The sequence below is a fragment of the Rhinolophus sinicus genome, linkage group LG03 (assembly GCF_036562045.2).
Source record: "Rhinolophus sinicus isolate RSC01 linkage group LG03, ASM3656204v1, whole genome shotgun sequence".
Classification (NCBI taxonomy): Eukaryota; Metazoa; Chordata; class Mammalia; order Chiroptera; family Rhinolophidae; genus Rhinolophus; species Rhinolophus sinicus.
Window position 1 is genome coordinate 82,928,683 of NC_133753.1, and position 21,479 is coordinate 82,950,161.

At 34.0% G+C, this 21,479-nt stretch overlaps 1 long non-coding RNA gene across 2 annotated transcripts; it reads left to right on the plus strand.

Annotated features, from left to right (window-relative positions):
- Nucleotides 1-66: 66 nt before the first annotated feature.
- LOC141570628 (uncharacterized) lies at nucleotides 67-20,578 on the plus strand. Of its 2 annotated transcripts, XR_012494847.1 has the most exons (5): nucleotides 67-216; nucleotides 11,543-11,673; nucleotides 14,212-14,302; nucleotides 18,570-18,618; nucleotides 20,481-20,578. It is a non-coding gene; the product is annotated as an uncharacterized LOC141570628 (long non-coding RNA). The 2 variants fall into 2 exon arrangements; XR_012494846.1 differs by lacking the exon at nucleotides 11,543-11,673 and having other exon boundaries at nucleotides 94-216.
- Nucleotides 20,579-21,479: the final 901 nt, after the last annotated feature.

Below are 21,479 nucleotides of genomic sequence, written 5' to 3' on the forward strand. Positions count from 1 at the left end.
GGAACTTTGAGGTCCCACCCTTTCTATGTGACTGACAAGCACATGCACCAATCAGATGCAGCTATAGCTTTACGCCGCGGACTGGGAGCTGGTAATTAATTGCCCACCTGCCAAGGCAAGGATGGACACACTCTTTGGGGATGGTGATTGCAATCGTGGTCCGTTGAGTGCATCGTGAAGTCTTTCTTGACTCTTACATGTTGCTTATGAGTGTTGGTAAGAGGAAACTTACAGTTAAATGGCAGAAATTTAGTCCCAAATTATAAATTGAAATTTTAACATGGCGCTGTAGAGTGGTCGGGGGAAAGATCGCTGGTCAGGGATGCAGTGGTGCCCCACACGTATTTCTAAACATTGAAAAACTCTTTCACACAGAATTGGCGTATTTTGAGAGAACGTTTTCATCACTACAAGATTTTTAAAAACTTACACAAATTAACGTCACTACTTTTTCGAGTGAGAGGAGGATGTAAAAACAATGCTCTATTATGCCTCATTCACTATCAAGGGAATGATAGTTTAAATCTGCGAAGTAATTATGTAAAGTTTTAAAACGTGCATCAGTTGCTATTCTCTGGCTGTTATGATAGAGATGTTCACCCTAAAACTTTTCAAAGAAGTGAAACACTGTCAAGATAATTCCAACAGGATTTCAACCCAAATAATTGCATGCAATACAATCTTTGATAGTAGAAGGAAGACAAATCCGAACTGAAATTTGACAAAGTATTATTTATTGGGTAGCTTTATTAAAAGATATTTGAAGGACTTTGTATCCCATAATCAGTCTAACATATTATTTAAATTTAGTTGTCCAATTGAAAAAAACAAGTTTTAGAAGAAGTTCTAGTGGTCAGCTGTATTCAAAAACAGTTAAAAATAAACATTAACAGTTTAGAGATAAGGGACGAGGCATTTAAAATTCTTAATTCTAATAGTCTAATGAATTTACAGTAGAGGAAGCAAAGGTGGAAACTTGCACAATGTGTAGTCTTCAGTTTTAGAATATGGTGAATGAAAGGGGAGGAATAAGGCATCGGGGAACTGGGATAAGGGCAGGAGGGATAAAAGAACTCCCTTGACCTGTCTCTAGGGAGCCTCTTAATTAGGCTTTCATTTCTAAAGATCTCTGGGCTTGACAGGATCTTGAGAAATCTTGTCTGTTCCCTTGTTCGTAGTGAGATAGACAGTTTATTATCCAGCCTGTGTCTAGAGACATCCAGAAAAAGATTTCACAAGACTATCTAATCCCAAATTGAGCAACCTTATATCATTCAAGCCACCCATCCCCATATCTAACCTAAAGTCATGGTTCCTTGCACAGTTAGTATATTTTCTTTGCCTCTGCTTCCCTTTAGTTAGGGAGAATAATTGTCATGGGTTAACAAGAAGTTTTTGTTTTTATAACAAATTAGCAACCAGTTTCAGATTTGTTTTCGTCTAGGTGTAAAGTTTTGTGGGTTTCCTCTTCCCTAATATTCAGCACACTGTATGAAATCCATTTGAGAACACGTTTTGTAAATTACAAGAATACTTTCTTTAATAAATAAGGTACTGCTCATTCTTTTCTTTGCCATCACTGAGTTTGAAATTTCAAGTTTTACTTCCTTTAACTCCTAATATAGAATTAATTGATGGCTATTTGACTTCTACACAGGTTTATCCCGATATCCAAAAGTGGAATGTGACACCTTTCATAAGCCGAAGTAGTATGAAAAAAAAAAAAAAAAAAGCAAAGACGCAATTAACATTAATTTATTTGGATTTTTTTTTTGAGGCGAAAAATAACCAACTAAATCATACTACACATGCTTAATTACATCCAGTTTTATACTAAGCAAAACGCCCTTACTAGCTCTCTTAGGTTTTCTGATACCTTAGGACATATCTTGCTAACAGATGCACAAAATAATTGTTTTGCTATCCAGATCCACTTATATCTTAGTATTAATAATACTTAGTATAGATAATACTTGAATTTTAATTCTTTTGTGCATATTTCTTCTTTCCAGGGACCTTTTTTACTCCTTCCTGATGCCCATTACCTTCATTTTGGAAAACATTTTTAAATTTCTTGTTTATTTTAAACAAGAGTTTGTAAGATGAAAAGATGTGGATTTCCTTGGACTAACGTTACATAGAAATATGTAGATAATAATGTATAATAATATATGATGAAAGCTATGAAGTTTAGAAAGAGAATAAAGGAAATAATTCGCCCTTTATAGAAGGCTAATTACAGTTTATAAAATGGGCTGCTGAAAAATCTGCTGCTTGGCAGAAATGATTCAAAGTGTTGGTCTTGGCATTAGCAGCAGAATTAAAAATACTGTCTTGCAAGTTTATGCTAAGAATCAATTGGGAGGATAGAAACGGTCATTGAAATCTAGGCTATGTACTTTATCAATAAAAATGTCCTTTATGAAGAGCTTTAAAGGCACAACTCTATTAAATAATCCAGTGCCCAGAAAAATGTCTGAGATATTATATGTGCTCAAAAGATGTTTGTTTAATGTATGGTAATACAATTTTTTCCTAATGCAGAAAATTTGCCTTCTCTGGCTCCCTATTGCCCATTGGATAAGTCCAATTTCCTTAATATGGCAACTAAGGCTCTTCTCATGACTGGCCTTTACCTAAATTCCCAGCCTCATTTTTTTCCACAAACCATCTGGTGCTTAATGCTCCTGAAACTGTTTTTATTTCTTCAAAGCTTTACTATTTTTTGCCTCCATGTTTTTATTTATGCCCCTGCCTTTTGTCCGCTTGGGAACTCCTGTTCCTCCTTCAAACTCCAGCTCAAAAATCCCTGGGAAGTCTTGCCTCATATTCCTTCTCATCATGATCATATCTTCTTTACTAAATGACTCCTACAACTCATGTATACTTCCATTATTGTACTTATCACATTGATACTGAAATTATTTGACTGGGAATCTGTCTCCCTATTGAACTGTGAGCATTTATGTGTATCATATTTGTGTACTTAAGGCTTCGCAGGGTTCCTGGCAGAGTAATTGCTCAGTATATGCTTGTTGAGCTGAACTTATTTGCCTATCTAAGATGAACAGATTTGTAAAATGGAAAAAAAAGAAAGAAAGAAAAAAAGAAAGAAAGAATCAAACAAACAAACAAACAAACAAGTTTCTACTCTTGAGAGGGAAATTGTAACACATAGTAAGAATGCTATAAACAAATTTATTTCAAATAATGAAGCATGTCTATTTATCTTCTTCTGGAATAACAAATTCAAAGTGCGCAAATTTTTCTTAATGAATGAATATAGCTAGCCTCCATAACCATTCTCATGAATGATATGCATGCAAATTAGTTATACTTACTATATGCCAGCCACTCTGATCAGCATTGGAGGTACAAAGATGAAGCAGACAAGGTCTCTATCTCTAAGAGCTCCAATTCTAGTGGGCTAGACATGTATGTAAACAAATAACTATGATGTAATGTGACATATTAGAGACATGTATAAAGTAATAGAACTAATTAGTTCCTTTGAGGAGGTATTTGTGTTCAGTATTAGGAAAAAGCTCTAAACACTTGATGTAAAACATGGCTTGAGGCTCAGATGATGAGTACAGATTCTCAGTTTAGATGAAACATGAGCGGCAATGTGATTGATGTGTTTAGGGAGGATACATTCAATAGAGAAGTATGGCTAAGCCAGCATTTCCAAAGTTTGTTGTGCTGAATACTAGTCCTATAAGATGCTTCTTTCAACAAAAATTTCCATGATTAAGTAAGTTGGAGTAATATTGACTAATTGTATTGCCATGTCATGCACAACATTCCACTTTCTGTTAGCAAGGCGCTCAGCACTACAGTCAAGTCCAAGGACACAACTAAACCAATCTCAAAATTCCAACTTTGAGGATTTGTTTACTGGGACTCTGTACCAGTTTCCAAATCCGTCAAGGTTTATTCAGGAGACAGAAACCATACCTGTTATTTTAACAGAGAAAATTTTAATACAAATTATTAATTAGGATAAGTTGTTAACTGAAAAAATAGCAAGGAACAGTAATATATCACAGAAATAGCAAATTCAGGAAGCGGCTAACCCCTCTAGGGCTGGGGGAACAAAGGGAAGAGTTTGGAATTATTAAAATTTAGGACCTTTGAAGAACATCTCTGTGGAGTCCCTCAGAAAACGGGGTGCTGTTCAGTTGGGATTGGTGTCTTTAAGGGGGGCATGATGAGGCTGATTAACAGGTATTTAAAATTGCAGATAGAGTATACGAGCACTACAGGACAACACCACGCAGTCTAACATACGTGTAATTGGAATCCCTAAAAGGGAACAGAGAGGGTTTGGGGCAGAAGAAACATTTCAAGAGATAAGGACAGAGACATTTCCAACAATAATGAAAGCATCAAACCACAGATCCAAGAAACCCAGGCAACTCCAATAACAAATTACCCCAAAATTTAGTGGCTTAAATCAACAAACATTTCTTCATGGTCCTATCACCCACTGTGGAGGAAGACAGAAGCCACTCTGCCTTAGTCTCTCAAGTCACATTGTCACTTCCATCTGATTCTGTTTGTTAGTAGCAAGTTACTGTGTCTGGCCCACACTCAAGGAAAGGAAAATTAGTTTCCACATCTCCCTTTCAAATGTGAAGGAGAAATAAAGATGTTTTTAAGTAACCAAAATGAAGATATTTCATTACCAGCAAACCTGCACTATAAGAAATATTAAAGGAAGTTTTTCGGGCAAAAGGACTGTGATACCAGAAAGAACTGTATATCTACACAGTGAAATGAAGATCTTAAGAAACGGTTAAAATAAAGTGATATATAGAAAACATGTTTTCTTTATTTGTCCTAAAGATATTACCTGTTCAAGCAAAAATAGTGGCAAATTTTGGGGTTTATAGCATATACAAAAAATTGAATGTGTGACAACAATCGCCTAAAAATTGGGAGGGAGGAATTGTAAGCATATAGTTATACTGTATACTTGAACATGAAGCAATATAATATTATTTGAAGATAGATGGTGATAAATTAAAGATGAAAATTATAAGCCCTAAGGAAACTACTAAAACATTTTTAAAAGAAATATGAATAATAAGCTAATAATGGAGATATGAAGGAATCATAACAATAATTCAAAGGTGTCAGAAAAAGAAGAGAGAAACAAAGACAGGGCAAATAGAAAATAACTATCAAGGTAATAGATTTTAATCAACCATATCAATAATTACATTAAAGGTGAATGATCTAAACACAGCTTGACAGATTGATTACAAATTAAGATCTATCTATATGCTGACTAAAGGAACCCATTTTAAATATAAAGATGAAGATAAAAAACGATGGAAAAATATACTATACAAATACCAATAAAAATAAAGCCAGAGTGACTATTTTAATACGAGACAATGTAAATATCATAAGAGAAGTTTGTAATGTTAAAAAGGTCAATTCACTTAGGAGACATAACAATGCTGTTTGTGCACCAAAAACAGATCTTCAAAATATTCGAAGCAAAACTAATACAACTGAAAAAAAGATACAAATTTACAATTTGGAGACCTCAACACCCTTCTCTCAGCAGTTGGTAGAAGAAGTAGAAAAACTATGTGAACTATTAATTTTAGTAGAAGATAGACTAACTAAAGAAAATGGCTCATCCAAGGGAATAAAGGCACATTTTTCATTTCTTCTTGTATTTTTTATAGTTATTAATCACCCTTATTTATTTTTTAAATGCTTACCTTATATTAAAAATACATTTTCTTTGGAAAATCATATAAATCAAGCTTTACAAATTAAGTCCCACTTTACCTGACTTATATTTTAATTTCAGAGGTAGTTTTGTCTTCATTTCCAATTCATTTTCACAAGTCAGTGGTTCTTAATATTTAATGTTTAAGTTTCCCAATAAATGTACAAAATCTATATGAAGAAAACTGTAAAATACCTCTGAGACACTCAAAGTAGACTTGAACAAATTGAAAGACCTTCCACATTCTTGGCTAAGAATTAAATATCATGAAGTTGACAGTTGTAACCATATTAGTGTATAAAGTTAGTGCAATTTCAATAAAAATATCAACAAATATTGTTTCTGGAACTGGAAAGTTCATTTTAAAGTTAATACAGAAAAATAAACAAGAATAGTTAAGAAAATCTACATGTTATATCCTCCCACACAAAATGGTTATTTAGCTGTGTATAATTCTTTTAAAGAAACCAAAGAATGAAAAAAATGTATTTTTTTGTTAACCCACATATTCGTCATTTCTGGTGCTTTTCATTTCTTTGTGTGGAATTTCCATCTGGTATCATTTCCCCTTTGCTTGAAGAGCTTTTTTAAACTTTTCCTGTAGTGAAGCTCTGTTGGCAATGACTTCCCTTTGTTTTTTGTTTTTCTGAAAAATTATTTTGCTTTCCATTTTAATATATTTTCTGGGCAAAGAAAACTGCAGTCTTTTTCTCTCAGTACTTTAGAGATGTGTCTCCATTATCTTTTGGCTTGCATTGTGTCTCAAGAAGTCTGCTGTAATTCCTATCTTTGGTCCTCTATGCGTCTTTTTTCCTCTAGCTGCTTTTAACATTTTTCTTTTTATTGTTTTCAGCCATTTTGATTATGTTGTGCCTTGGCATAATTTTCTTATTTTTATTCCACTTGGGGCACATTGAGCTTCCTGGATTGGGTTTGTACTTCTCATAAATTTTGGAAAGTTTTAACTTTCATTCAAATATTTTTTTCTATCACCTCCTCTCTTTACCTTTGGGCACTCCAATTACACATATGTTAAGTAAGCTACTTGATAGTGTCTCAGATGTTTAGTCATTTTTTTTCCATTCTTTTTTCTCTCGGTTCTTCATTTTGGATAGTTTCTGTTGCTATGTCTTCAAGTTCACTGGCTTTGTCTTCTGAAGTGTTTAATTTGTTCTAATTCTCATCCAGTGCATTTTTTATTTCTTATATTGTAAGAACTCTAGAAGTTCCATTTGAATCTTGATTATATCCTCCATATCCTCATCATGGTCATGATTCCTCGTGTTTTCTTGAACATACATAGCATATTTATATTAACTATTTTAATATCTTTGTTAGTCACAAAATCTTTTATTTCTGGGTCTGTTTCTACTGAATGATTTTTCTTACAATCACATTTTTTATGAGTCATATTTTCCTAACTTTTTGGATTGCCAGATATTGTAAATTTTACAATATTTGTTTCTGAATTTTGAAGCATTAATTTAAATAGGATTTTATTTTGATATGCAATTAAGTTACATATAATCAGTTAGATGCTTTTGAGGCTTATTTTTAAGCTTTGTCTTGGCATTTCCAGAGCAATCTTAGGTCAGGGCTAATTTAGCCCCACAACTAAAGTGATACCCATTCTGAGTGTTCTATGTAATGCCCCTTGCATTGCAAGAGCTTTCTATGGTTGTTGGTGAGAACACAATTTTCATCTCTGTGTGAGCACTGGGAATTGTTCTGCCTATTACTTTCCAGGCTTGGATAGTTTCCTCTCACACATACCTAGATTGGTACTCAACCACAGACTTGGGAGGACCCTGCTGCAAATCTTCAGAACTTGTTTTTTCTGCAGAACTCCCTTTTCTCTAGTACTCTGTCCCATAAACTCTAGCTGCATTGGCTTCTCAAACTCTGATTCACTGTCTCCTCAATCCAGTGAGACGACTAGGTTTATTTGCATTCTGTCTCTCTGAGTTGCAGGCTGGAAACTGTCTATAGGCAATAAACTGGTGCAATTGTAGGGTTAAACTTATTTTGTTCTTTTTCTCAGGGATCACAGTCCTATGCTTCCTGTTATCCAATGTCTGAAAACAGTTGCCCTTTTTTTCTGTTTTTGCTTTTTTCCCCTAGTTGTTTAAGTGGAAGGATAAATCTGGACCCTGTTACTTCATCTTGCTCAGAGGTAGAGGTCTATCACTGCTTTTATTAGGCCTTTTGATTCCCTTATGGGTCATGCATTGATTTTAACACTACCACAGGTAACATCCTCCAGATTTGAGAAAGCCAAATTTGTGCTTAGCCAGCAGGAAAGCCAAACTTGTGTTATACCAGCAGCGCTACATTTTCATAAGGGTAGGGAAAGTGAGTTGGGCAAGGCACAGACAGTTTCCAGGTGTCCTTCACAATGGCTCTACCTCTTAATTTTCTACTATTCTGAAAAGTTTACCTCCTGACTTTGATTTAACACCATTTAAATGAGTGGTTCTGATACCAAATTTGCTTCAAGAGCTACAATTACAAGTTCACTTCTCTAAACATCTTAAAGCAAAGATCTGTGGGTGTTAAGCTTTCTATATTCTTTTATGTCTGAAAAGATTTTGTCATCACTCTTGTGTAATAGTTGGACTTGTCAAAGATTTCAAGGTTCAGGTTTTGTTATTTTATCTCAATAACTTGGAAGTTTTTTGTTTTGTTTTGTTTTGTTTTCTAGTGTTACTGATGAAAAATTTAATGACAACATTTTTCTCATTCCTTAACGTAGTACGTGTTTTCTCTACAGAAGCTTGATGATTTACTTTACTTTTCACAAGTTTCCTCATGAGCTTAGATGTGAGGTTTTTAAAAATTAATTTTGATTAGCATTTGATCAGTGTTTAAAATCTGAAGATAAGTCTTTTTAAAAATTTTCTGCCAAATTGTTAAGATATTGCCCACCCACCATTCTCTTTATTCCTTCCTCCTGAAAATATGTATCCTAAATGTCCCTTAACGTTTCTTTCATATTTTGTCATTTTATATCCCGGTGCTGGGAGCGTTTCTCAGTTCCATCTTCCTGCTCATGAATTTGCTTTTCATCTGTGTTTTCTCTGATATCTTGCCTATCTTCTGAGTTCTTTATTTTAAATATAGTTTTTTTTATTTCTAAGATGTTTAATTGGTTTTTTTCTTAACTGTTAGGATAATGTGTATGTTTTATCACCTATTTTTGTTTGCTTGTTGATTTCCTCCTTTATCTCTTTGAAAATATTACATGTAACCCAGACTTCTATATTCTGTCAAACATGTGCTGGCCAATATCTCCCTTGGATTGTATGGGGATGATTCCACCTACTTCATAGAGTTGTGAATATGAAATTACATTTAAAAAGTCTTTTTTCTCAGAAGAGTGATTAAACATACAATAAGCCTACCATTCTTTTTAACCACATTTCTCAAGTTATTTGATTATATTCCTTTCTTTGATTCTTATTGATATTCCCATCCTTACCTCTTCTATTTTCAGCCATCTATTACTTTAAAATGCAAGAAATGAAAAGTGAACCTACAAGGTCTGACAACTAGGTCCGTGAACCTTGTTGCAACGATGTTACTAATGTTTTCTGATATCACAGGGATTATTCATTATGAATTTGTACTAACAGGACAACACAGTTAACCAAGTTTACTATTTGGAAATGCTGAAAAGGCTGCGTTAAAAAGACGACCTGAACTTGTCACCAATAATTCATGGCTCTTGCATCACGACAATGCACAAGCTCACAGGACACTGTCTGTGAGGGAATTATTAGCCAGTAAACAAATAACTGTGTTGGAACACCTTCCCTATTCACCTGATCTGGCCCTCAATCACTTTTTTCTTTACCCAAAGATAAAGGAAATATTGAAAGGAAGACATTTTGATGACATTCAGGACATCAAGGGTAATACAATGACAGCTCTGATGGCCATTCCAGAAATAGTTCCAAAATTGCTTTGAAGTATGAACTAGACACTGGAATCAGTGCATGGCTTCCCAAAGGGAGTACTTTGAAGGTGACTGTAGTGATATTCAGCAATGAGGTAGTAGAACTTTTTCAAAGATGAGTTCATGAACTCAATATTCCTATCTTGTATCATTCATTCCTTTTCGCAATTGTTTTCCTCTCCCATTTTTAATGGTTTCTAACTAGAGATTATACAACATCCTCCCAGATCAGAAGGGGGTCTCTTGGTGTATCTCCCTGTTGACTAGCAGCAGTTTTTCTTATACTCTACATTTATTTAAGGGAAGTCTAAACCTATATCCTGTGTTAATAAACTGGCTCATTACACCTAGTTGTTCAGGTGATTACTCTTCATCTCTTTTCTCAATTATGCAATACCTTTATTGAGTTAATGCAGCTAAAATGCTAGCATGCTGTCCCACGCACCTAGTGAGTTCTCAGTAAAGTTGTTTGCTACTATTATTATTACTATCTTTATCTTTTTGAGAAGAGAATGATAAAGTTGATGATATTCTTTAAATATCTCATTATACTACGATAGCAACTACGTACATGTTTTCTTTCTTCACCGGAAAACATAATAAGAGAGAACGCAAACTGATTTGAGGGCTTCTATGTTTAAAATTTAAGAGAGATGCAAGGAAAACGTTGTATAGATTTTTAAGGACTGTAAAAATAAGATTTTCTCAAAAGTAATTAGAGTGCCTATATAAAATAAAATCCCTTCTGATCCTGTGCCTTCTTCTAGTATTTCATAAATGTAGTCTTTTAATCTATCCGAAGAAAGGATTCTGAAATACACACAAAAACATTTTGAACATGAAGATATCTAAAATGTCTTTCTATTTATACATGTTAAAACCATAAGTATCTTATGTTGTTATTCAAATAATATTTAAAGTGGGAAAATGCTTGTTCTAATATTAGAAGAAAAAAATGGGATAATAAAATGTATGTGGAGTGTTAATTCAAATACTGGAATAGATTAATAGCAAAAAGACTGAAAGGAAATTCAGCAAAATATTAACTGTGATTGGTTTAGAGTGATCTTTGTATGTTTTCCTGTATTTTAATTTTCTGCAGTGACCATGAATTGCTTGAATAATCAAGGAAATAGAAAAAAATCCATGGGCTAATATTAGCTGCATGACTTAACGTACAAGTTGTTCAAATAAATTGTGATAGATCACGTGAAATCATGTTGTAAACTATAAACTGAAGTAGCAAGACAAATTATTGTTATTATCAATAACTGAAGGGTCATAGAATTCATCTTTTGAATTCTCAGATGGAGAGCTCTCTTTTCGGCCCATTTCATCTAATTTATTTTTGTCACTACAAATGGGGTTCCAAAACACTTGGAAAATCTCCCTGAAGATAATAAACTGTATTATCTATTTTGTTATTACTTTAAGTTATTACAGTGATGATAATAAACAAAACGCTTCAAGCTGGGTTTACCTTCTGTCCTTACACCCAGGCAGCAGCAACATCTGTCTCAGAAATCAATTAAACAAGCAAACAAATAAATAAATAAATATTGGAATTTAAAATACAGTTTTACAAACAACTTTTTCCAAAAGGTGAGTTATATCATGGGCCAAAAAAACCCCAAAAAAAACAACAACCGCAATTTACATGAACAAATGTATGCCTATTAAGCAACACATTAACTGCAAGTGATTTCATATGTAGATTACCTGTAATTTGAATGCAATTTTCTAAATTTTTTTAATGTGAGTAGTTCCAAAAGTTCTTTGGTGTTTAATAACATGTGCTATTATTAAGACAGTTGTTAAAGTGCAGGTATTTTGTTCAGTGCATGACCCTTTCAAGATACTGCCGAAGAGAATGCTGTTACTTACAATTGACGATAACTATTTCTGGACTTCCTGGCTTCCTCCTCTGACACTTTGGAAGGCAATGGAGATCCAGCCATGAACAGGCCAGGTACAGACCCATCCTTGGGTTGTATGGAGTCTAACCACACAAGTAGTGAACCCCGTCCTATCCTGAGACATTTGGAGTTCCCAAAGGAAAAGATATTCTACATGCTTAAAGAGCTTTAGAGTTCTTATCCTCTTCAATGGTGTTTTCCTGACAACTACATAACAGCTCCTATTGACCATTTAACCTGGGTTCCTAAAGAGAGGAATTGAGAACAACCAGAGTCTGTCAGCTTCTTTCCATCTAAGACTAGGAACCCATCTAAACTGAGGAAAATCCAAGTGTCAGAAAATTGATTTAAAATAAAAGATACTAATTCTGCCATAGAGTTTTAGAATTGTGATATATTCAATTATATCATTTTTGAATAAGCTAATGCTGTTTGCCATATTTTCTTGTAGTCATTTCAAATAGGTAGATACAAGGGCTGTGCAAATTCTGACTAGATGAGCAGCATAAGTGAACATGGTAGTAGCTCAATCAGTGGAGACTATTCTTTAACTTGTGTAGATTTAATGTCCTCTGAAAGGGTCTTCCATTTATTCAAAAAAAGAATTTATAGAGTTTATGGGATTTTCAAATCTCACATTAGAAAAATAACTATATTTAATATTAATTTTATAACATTGTATTTAACCTTTGTATAGTTTTATGAAAATTTGTGATAGGAGTTTATCATTAGAGGACTCTTCTGTGAATATTCTGATATAAATGAAACAATTCTAAAACAGGTTTATTAATGACACAACTATTTCACAAGTCATGTTGGAATGCGATTTTAGAAAAGGACATGAATATACTAATTCATTTTTTATGGGTTTAAGAATATGGGGGAAATATGAAACACCACATTATTTGGGGGAGAGATGGCTTACCTTTAGTAAAATGAGAAACTCCATTTTACATTTATTAAATCCCTACCTCTCTGCCATGCCAATCCTCACCGTCAATCATAACCCTACCCTTATGTGTTTCCCTGATCCTTTTCCTGTACTATAGAGAACTTTGTTAAAATAGTATTCTTGGAGAAAGTCATACCACTATGTGTACTGTGGCCTACTGCGAAATCAATCTATCCTACTCCACCTGGGTTCTCATTCCTGCTTGACAGTCTTGCTATTGATCTCCCATTTATTCCCTAACACACTTCCCTTCACAGGTACTTCAGGTCTCTCTGCTTACACATCTAATTCACTACTTACCCTTTCCATTCTCACCAGATAATAATCATCCTACTTTACTGAGAAATTCAGATAACTAGTTGTGCTTTCTCATTTTTCCTTTTCTCTACCTTAAAGCAGCAAACTTTTGTTAAGTATCAACCATGTGCCAGGCACCATGCTTGTGTCAAAAGTGATAGAGCTGATTGAGCTTTGCATGCACCACATCTAGTACAATCCCTGGCACACAGTGGGTGCTCAATAAATGTTGAAATGAATGTATGTATTCACGAAAAGATAGGTCTGGAGGCTGAGATACTTTAGAGAGAGAAGGGAGAAAGCATGGAAACACACACAATAGATTTTGTGACCTTAGATGTTCTTTTTTAGTAAAGAGGATTGGTCCTATCGCTAAGGAAGAGGTACTTTTTATTTCCAAGGCTAAACTCATAGCATTCCTTTCTGCTTCCTCTGTGAATTTGATTTGATTCTCTCCAAGGAGGGAAACTTCACTACAACTACGCTCCCCTCAAAGAAAACCCATCATCACCATCAACAACTAAAATTCTGACTCTGCCGACTATAAACATCCTATTTTTATACTTCCCTTTTGCATAAGTGGTCTGCAAATTACTACAGTATACTCATTTCTTTGGTACCCATGTTGCCCCCCTCCCCTTGCATTCATTTTGTCTGTTTTATTACTCTCACCTACACCAACTGAAATCTTACCTATTTCTTAAGACTCAGCTTAAGAGTCACCTATCACACCAAGCCTTCTCTGGCCCATGTAACTGGAAGCTTCCATGAGAGAGCCAGCATAGTCTGTGCTGCTCCTATGACATACAGCCTAATCTGCCTTCTATGCAATGCCATGGGTTTCATTTTCATAACACAATCACGGTTCAATAAATATTGGTTAAACGAGCATTGATAAATTAAATATCTTAAATGGGGATGGCAAAAAAAAAGCTAAAGTTATCTTTTTACAAAATGAACTTTTTTCTATAATCACTCTAATGAACAATTCATTTGAAATGCTATTTCTGTTCATGTCTTGCTACTAGAATGAATGAAATTATCAGCAACTTGGCTAGCTTTTGTCTTTAGCTAGGAGGATATTATTAGAAATGGTGATATTAGTGATGATAATATAACCTTAGTTCCCTCCCTCTATTGTGGGAGGATACTAATGTCTTAATATTACATGTGTTATTAAAGTCTCAGTTTTTCCAATGAAATTTCAAGGGAATTGCAGGTCACTTCAGAAAGACTGGTTTCTGAACCAATTCCAAAGTGGATTACTTAAGACTACAAATGGGGATATTTCTGGTTTGCTTTCAAATGGTTCTGATAGTCTTCATTTTGTCATGTTTTGCAGATGGTACTGGTTATCACTGTACTTTATCAAATAGCATCCCCATCCAACTGAGAATGAAGAGGTTCTTGGATAAAGAACTTGCAAAACTCAGGTACAATAATAAAGTCATGAATGGTTCTTGGAATTTGCTTAAATGAAATGCTGCATCTAAGTGCAACATAAGTGCAAATCTTAGCCATATAAGATCATTATCATAAAGTAATCATCACGATTAAAAAAACTCTAATTGAATCATTATTCTTTCCAAAAGATCAGAATTCTAAGAATACTTCTCAGAAGCTCTCAAACTTAATGTGGAGCAGGAAATATTGCAATGAGTCCTCAAGAGTGACAAATAAAAAACAGTTGTGCTGTTCTTTCATTATGCTTTTTAATCATTTCATTATTCATAACTGTATAATACTTATGTGTGGTGAAGGATGTAGTCATAGGGGAATGTATCTGTCAGCATATTGGTATATAAAAATGAATAAAAATAAAAACAAAATAAGCATACTCAGTAGGTTCTCATATTTGCAACTTTAGATATATAGTATTTTTTAAACAAATACTGGTATAAGAAAAATAAATTTTAAAACTGTATATTTATGCCATAACTAGATAAAATAATAAATAAAGTTTTAAATAATGTATATTTATGCCATAAGTAGGTAAAAGCTTAAGTAGATTAGTAAAGTCAGATCTCTGATTTCTTATTCTGACTCCCTGGAAAATACCAACAGCAAAATGATACCAAAAATATGCATATCATTTAGCAGCTTTACCTACAAGGACACCAATGATATTTTAATATTCAATTAGAAATTAAATGTAATATTCAATTAAAAATTAAATTTCCAATTGAATATTAAATTAGAAATATTATATATAATATTTCTAATTGAACAATAAAATATCATATATATAAATATATATATCATATATATTAAAAGTTATCATATATATATAAAAGTTATGGAAATTTACCCCTAAACTTAGTGGTGGTTAAGATTTTAGTGGAGTTTGTGATCAGTATAATTCCAAAATTATGCAAAATATGCAGACTTTGAAGGTATGATGGATACCAAAGAGGAGAAAGAAAAGGAATTGTAAACAGCAAGAAGCTATTTGAAGGATCTATTGAGTTTGATTCTTCACCAAGAAAGGAAATGCCTAATCTTATATACTTCTGGATCATATTTGAAGATGCTTTAATTTAGCCAGTCATTCTGTTTATCAGTCTTCTCTTGATATTCTCTTGATATCTTGATATTCTGAGTCCTATCGTGACCTTAGTAAGCTATTATATCAGGCAGCTAGGACAGGCTATGTTGCAATAATAAATCTTAGTGTCTTAAAACAAGACAAGTTTGTCTCTTGCTCCTGTTACATGTCCATCTTGAATTGTGGGGGACTCTGCTATCCTCATTTACAGACCCTGGCTGAGGAAGGTGCTCCACCTCCATTCTTCCACAATTACTGCAGAAAGGAAAAAGTAAAATGGCAAATAGCAAAACTATTAAAGCTTCTCCCTAGAAGTGATGTTTGTCACTTCTGATCACATTAATTGACTAAAGCAAATCAGATGGCCGTGCTAACTTCAGATGGGGTCAAGAACGGCAATCCCCTTATTTGCTCAGGGAGAGAAAAAACAGAAATCTTTAGTGCACTAATGAGTTCCACAGCCACCTAAAAAATATTGGAGATGGCAACTCTTCTAATTCATTGTCTGTTCAAGCCATATTTGAGTATGCATTTCTCTTCTAGTTGTAGAACTAGAAGGATATCAATGGATGAAAGCTTTCTTCAAAGACTGAATGTGAGAGAATATTATATGGAGCATTAGGATAAAGTGTTCTATTCTTCACTCATTTGTTTATGGATTCGTGGTTTTCTATTGCCCCCATGGAAGCTATAATTTGTGATTATAGGTCTGGGCTTCATGAAATAACTGGAGGATGAGGCAGACTATCATATCATTCAAGTAAATGGTGATAGGCCACATGACAAAGTAACAAGGGCAGATGAAATTAGGTGAAAGGTCAGTGTTGAATAGAGTGAGTTAAGTAAATTTCCTTGAAAAAGGTATACCATTAGATGAACATGAAATATTAGATTTATATTGGTAGAAAGAAGAAAAGAGAGTATTTCTAGTAAAAAACAAAACAGCTAAGAGGCTAGAAATGGGAATGAGCAAGGAAGAAGCAGAGATGAAGTTTGCTCAGCTGGTGTAAAGGGTGAGCTTCGAGGTTGAAGTGGCACATTATGATCACTTTTCTATGAACTTGAACACAAGGCTAAAACACAAGACCTGATGGGCAACAGTGAGAAACTGTGGATTCAACCAAAGCCAGAATAAAAGAGCGTTTTAAGTTGTAGGAGTTTTTAGGATACACTTAAAGAAGAAATTCCTAAGAGATTATGTGTTGCCACAAAAAATCTTGAGAAAGCTGAAGACGGGATTCTTCTTAGACCTTAAGGGGCTTTAATCTGATTGAGGAGATAGACTACGCTTTTGAGCTATAAGTAGTCTTTAGTCAAAACTTTCAAGTATAAATTAGGTCACTGGTGGAAACTCTTTCCCTAGAAATAGTAATGAAAAATAGAACTCTAATTCAACTATCCAAAAAAGTTTTGGTTATTCTACGTGGAGATAAGAGGTTGATTTAACTGTTACAGTGATAAAACACATGCATATATCATAAAATATAAATATGTACATATGCTATCTAACAAAAGAGCATATTGTGTTTTCAAATCATGAATTAATGAAAATTTATTTTGTTCATAGGAAAAGCATGGTCTTTAGAAGGAGACAGATCTGGGTTGAAATCCAATCTCTACAACTTAGAGGAGTAGGGAAGGTTAAACTACTCTATATTCCAGCACCTCAGTTTCCTTATCTGTAAAATGGTGATAATAATTGTATCTACCTCAGAGAGTTGTTCTGAAGATTAAACAATAAAACATATATAAAGTACCTAGCATATCATAGACATGGTAGTAATAATGGCAATGATTATATATATAAGCAATTACTAAATATTATCAAATTGAACCAAATTTAAGAAATGGTTCCTGTCTTTATATTTGTAGGGATTATAAATTAATAAATCCTAATTTACTAAAGATTTATTAACTAAAGTAAGCCTCAAATTCTGTTTTAATTCTAAAAATAAAATAAGTAATAAAGAAGAAAACATTTAAGTCAGAGAATGCAGTGTTATCCTTCTAAAGTGTTCATGACCCTTGATTGGTTTTGTTCCACTTAACAGATGTTCTCTCTTCCCACCCCAAGTGCCAAAACTTTCAGGAGTGACTACTTCCCAAAACTCTTTGTGGTAAACAATGCAGTTGTATTTTACAGATGAGGAAACTATACAAAATAAGTAGCATTCAAGAAGTTAGTTGAAAAAGTAGAACTTTAACTCATGGCATTTGGTTTATACACTGTGTTGATTTTGTTGTTCTCCAATCACCTGGTCTTATAGAGAAAAAGTTAGTTATGAGTACATCAATCTTCAAATTGTATCTCATGGACCATATTTAGACAATCTAAGGTCCCTGAGGATTTAATCACTTTCCAAAACTGTGTTCCTGGTTCTTTCCTCAGGTCTGCCCCATACTTTGAGTATAAGGGCTCTGAAAGTATGGTAATTTGTAAAACGGAAATGAAGAAATAATATGGAAATTTATATTTAACAACCTTAAAGTAGTAATCATGAAATTTTAGTTTGAAAATATCTAATTAAATTTTAATTTAATTTTTAATTTGAAAATGTCCATGTATATACTAATGGGGCCATTGGCTTCCTGGACTATTGATGTCTGGTATTTCCTCTGACTGGGTAGATCAGTACAATGTTCTTAGTCTAAGCAAATATGAAGAAATGAACAGTGGTAATTATGCTTCTAAAGTGTTTTGGTGGTTCCTCAAGAGATGGTCCAGAGTTCCAGCTCTATTGGAGAATCATTCACCCCATCACCACTTTGATATTATTGATCGCCAATCTTGAAATGGAGTGCGTGTGTGTGTGTGTGTGTGTGTGTGTGTGTGTAGAAAAAAATCAAAGGTGGCCAAGTAAATTCTTTGTGGCTCAGTTGGACCAGGTAAGTATTTTAGCGTTAGTGTATGAAGGGGCTTTGGGGCAAATGCATTTGACAAGCCACTGAGGGAAAAAAAAGACCTTTATTATTAGACATGACTGATGTTATGTCATACAAACAAACAAAATCCACCCCCTGAAAAAATAAAGAGAAAGGGAAAGGAAAAAATTACCACAGCTAAAATCATAGGTTTTGTAAATGTTCTGCTGTTTTATAATTTTTCAGTTGAAACTACAGTTTCCTTTTTCTTCTTTCTACTTTTATACACACAGCCCAGAAGATGGACATTTGGCAAGCCATAATAGACTGCTCCTTTCCCAGGTATCTCGTGCTTGTTTCCTTTATCTGTGAATAGGAAATGGCTTAAAGGCACCTGTGTGACGAAGGTCCCAGGGGCAGCTGCCTGACTAGTGAATGCCTGATTATGTGTTAACACGCTTTGTCAGATATTGGCAGAATCTGTTCTCTTCTTTTGCCTTTTCAGCAAGGGTACCATTGACAGGCTGGCTACCCATTTATAGAAATGTTGTCCATCAAACTGTGAGGAAGGACAATAGTGTTTTTCTGTGACCAGTGACTGTGGGAAACTTTTCTTTGGCTATTCAGGCAATTTTTGTAGCTTGCTCTGAAGAGGAGAGACCGATGAGTGCAAAAAGTACAATTAAGCAAAGCCAGACTTCAATTGAAGGCTCTCGTGTAGTCTGCTGTTCTCATTTTTTTTTTTTTTTTAATTTAGAGGGGGGAAAAAACCCTATGGGTTTTCACATTTCTGTGTGGCATTCAGCAGGGGGCTATTACAATCCTAAATTTTTTTTTCTAGACCACCTAATTCTAAGTTAAAATTAAATGTAATGAGAGCCACTTGGAGTTCTGAATATTTTAAAGCATAATTCCCACAGAAGGGATTCGACCTAAACTGCAGTGAGCATCAGTTGGCTAATTATAGCTGCATTTTATATTACAGCAGGTGTCAGATGCAGTCATCTCAATAAAGTCCACATAATACTCTGGGAAATAACAAAGACTTTTCTTTGAATGTGGGTACTAATTTCTGCTAGGTGTCATATGAGCCTTGATACTTCTCACTGGCATTAACAAGAGCACTGCAGCACTCAGAAATGCTTTTTGCTTGGGATGAATTGATACTGTAAAGCACTTACCAGTCAGACTTGGCAGATGTCAGTAGTTAATACTAATGTTGCAGAGGTTGGAATATAATGCAAAGAGTCTTATGTAAATACTCTTAGATGATGGGCTGGTTTTGAGAAGGCGCCTGAGCACTGCCCCAACTCACTTAATGAAAGTTAAATAGATAGCAGTGGGATATCTGCATTTACTTTGGCTCCTGCTTTCTTGCAAGTCCTCCAGAAGTGAAGGGCAGATGGTAAGGCAGTAAACTAGGTGAACAAAATACACTGGACTTAGATAAGTAAGGACTTGTTATGCTCACTGTACTCGTACTTTTCGTGAACTTGTTGGGTGATTCAAATTACTAAAGTGATAGAGAGGGCAAAAGCATGCCTGAAGATAATGACTCCTGTGCATATCCAACAGATAAAAAATAAATTTAATTTAGAAAATATGTCTGCAGTTGAAATATATTTGGACAATGGGCTAGGCAAAAGGCATGGCACTTTAAAATCATGACAGTTGTTCTGCACTGCTCCATTCTTCTAGGAGATTTACAGTTTATCCAGCCTATTGTAGTCACATTGGATCATAGCAAATGAGATCAAAATGGAGTACCTATTAAAATCTTATTACAAAATACCAACTGAGGTATGACAAATGTGAACTCTTTACACACATCCCACTCCGGCATCAACACTGTTTATTTTTAAATCTACTTCAGAGCTAACAAAGCAAAGGCAGTTGTCCTTAATTATAATCCCCCAAATCAGCTTTGGGTTCTCATTTTGGCAAGTTACAGTGTATGTACATCTCATAGCAAACCCTGTAGGGTGCTGTCAGCAATTAGGCAGGACTTCAAGGAGTTTTCACATTCATTGAGCATTGATTTAACCCTGACTGAGCACTGGTACGAGCAAAGCACTGTTACGCCCAGCAGTGAAATCTCAGATGAGAAAGAGGACGTGATGTTTGTCTTCAGTGTGCTCACTATCTGTTCACGAAAGTTACGTCCCTCATAGCTCTTTTGAAGATTTCTGTTAATTTTCATTTAGGTCAGATATGTCTGTGGATTTTGATAAAGTCCAGGATTTATTGTGGAATAGTGTGAAAAGTCACAGAGAAGTTACTACAAAGGAACACAGGTAATCTAATAACAATTGCTTGCTTAGAGTACTCAATAATGTTCAAGTGTTTTTAATACTTAAAGACTCAGTGGTGGATAATAATTTTTATTTCTTATTTTTATTACATGAATGATATCTTTATTTATTATAGAAAATTTAGGAAACACATATAAGATACAAAAAACTAATCCATAATTTTACTACCAAGACTCAGATGACATTATTAATATTTTGGTATGTATGGTGTTTATTCTTTCTTCATATATGAGTGTGTGTGTGCGTGTGTGTATTTAGTGTTTAATACATTAAATATATATAAATGTATATTTACATTTTAAATAATGGGATGATACTATTTTGTAACTATCTTTTAAAACAAACCTTATAAGCTTAGAATATCATTTTATAGTTTTATATATTCTTCCACAACATAATTTTTACTGATTACATAACATAGTGCATGGATATGCCATATTTTATTTTTAAATTTACTGTTATTGTACATTTAACTTATTTTCAAATTTTTGTTGCTATAAACCACACTGTAATGAACACTCTAGTAGCTAGATTTTTTTCTAAGTTCATAATAATTTGCTTATTACTGGTAGTGGACATGTTGGCTCTAAGGACATGTGCAATTTTTAGTTAAAGCTACAGATTTTAAGACATTTTTCATAAAGAAGAAATATATCTTTAGTAGGAGATTCTTTAGTGTTTTCCATCTAGATGTGAGATTTTAATTGTTGAAAGATTTTAAATAAAAGTCAAGAGTTTAGTTTAAAATGCTAAACTGTGAATAAAATAAGATTTTTCTGTCTAACTAGGAAATTTATCAGGTATTATTAGTAAACAGGTGGCTTCTGTAGTCATGAGATTTCAATAGAACAGGATCTATCCAATGAACTGCAAACATGCGGTGCCTGGCAG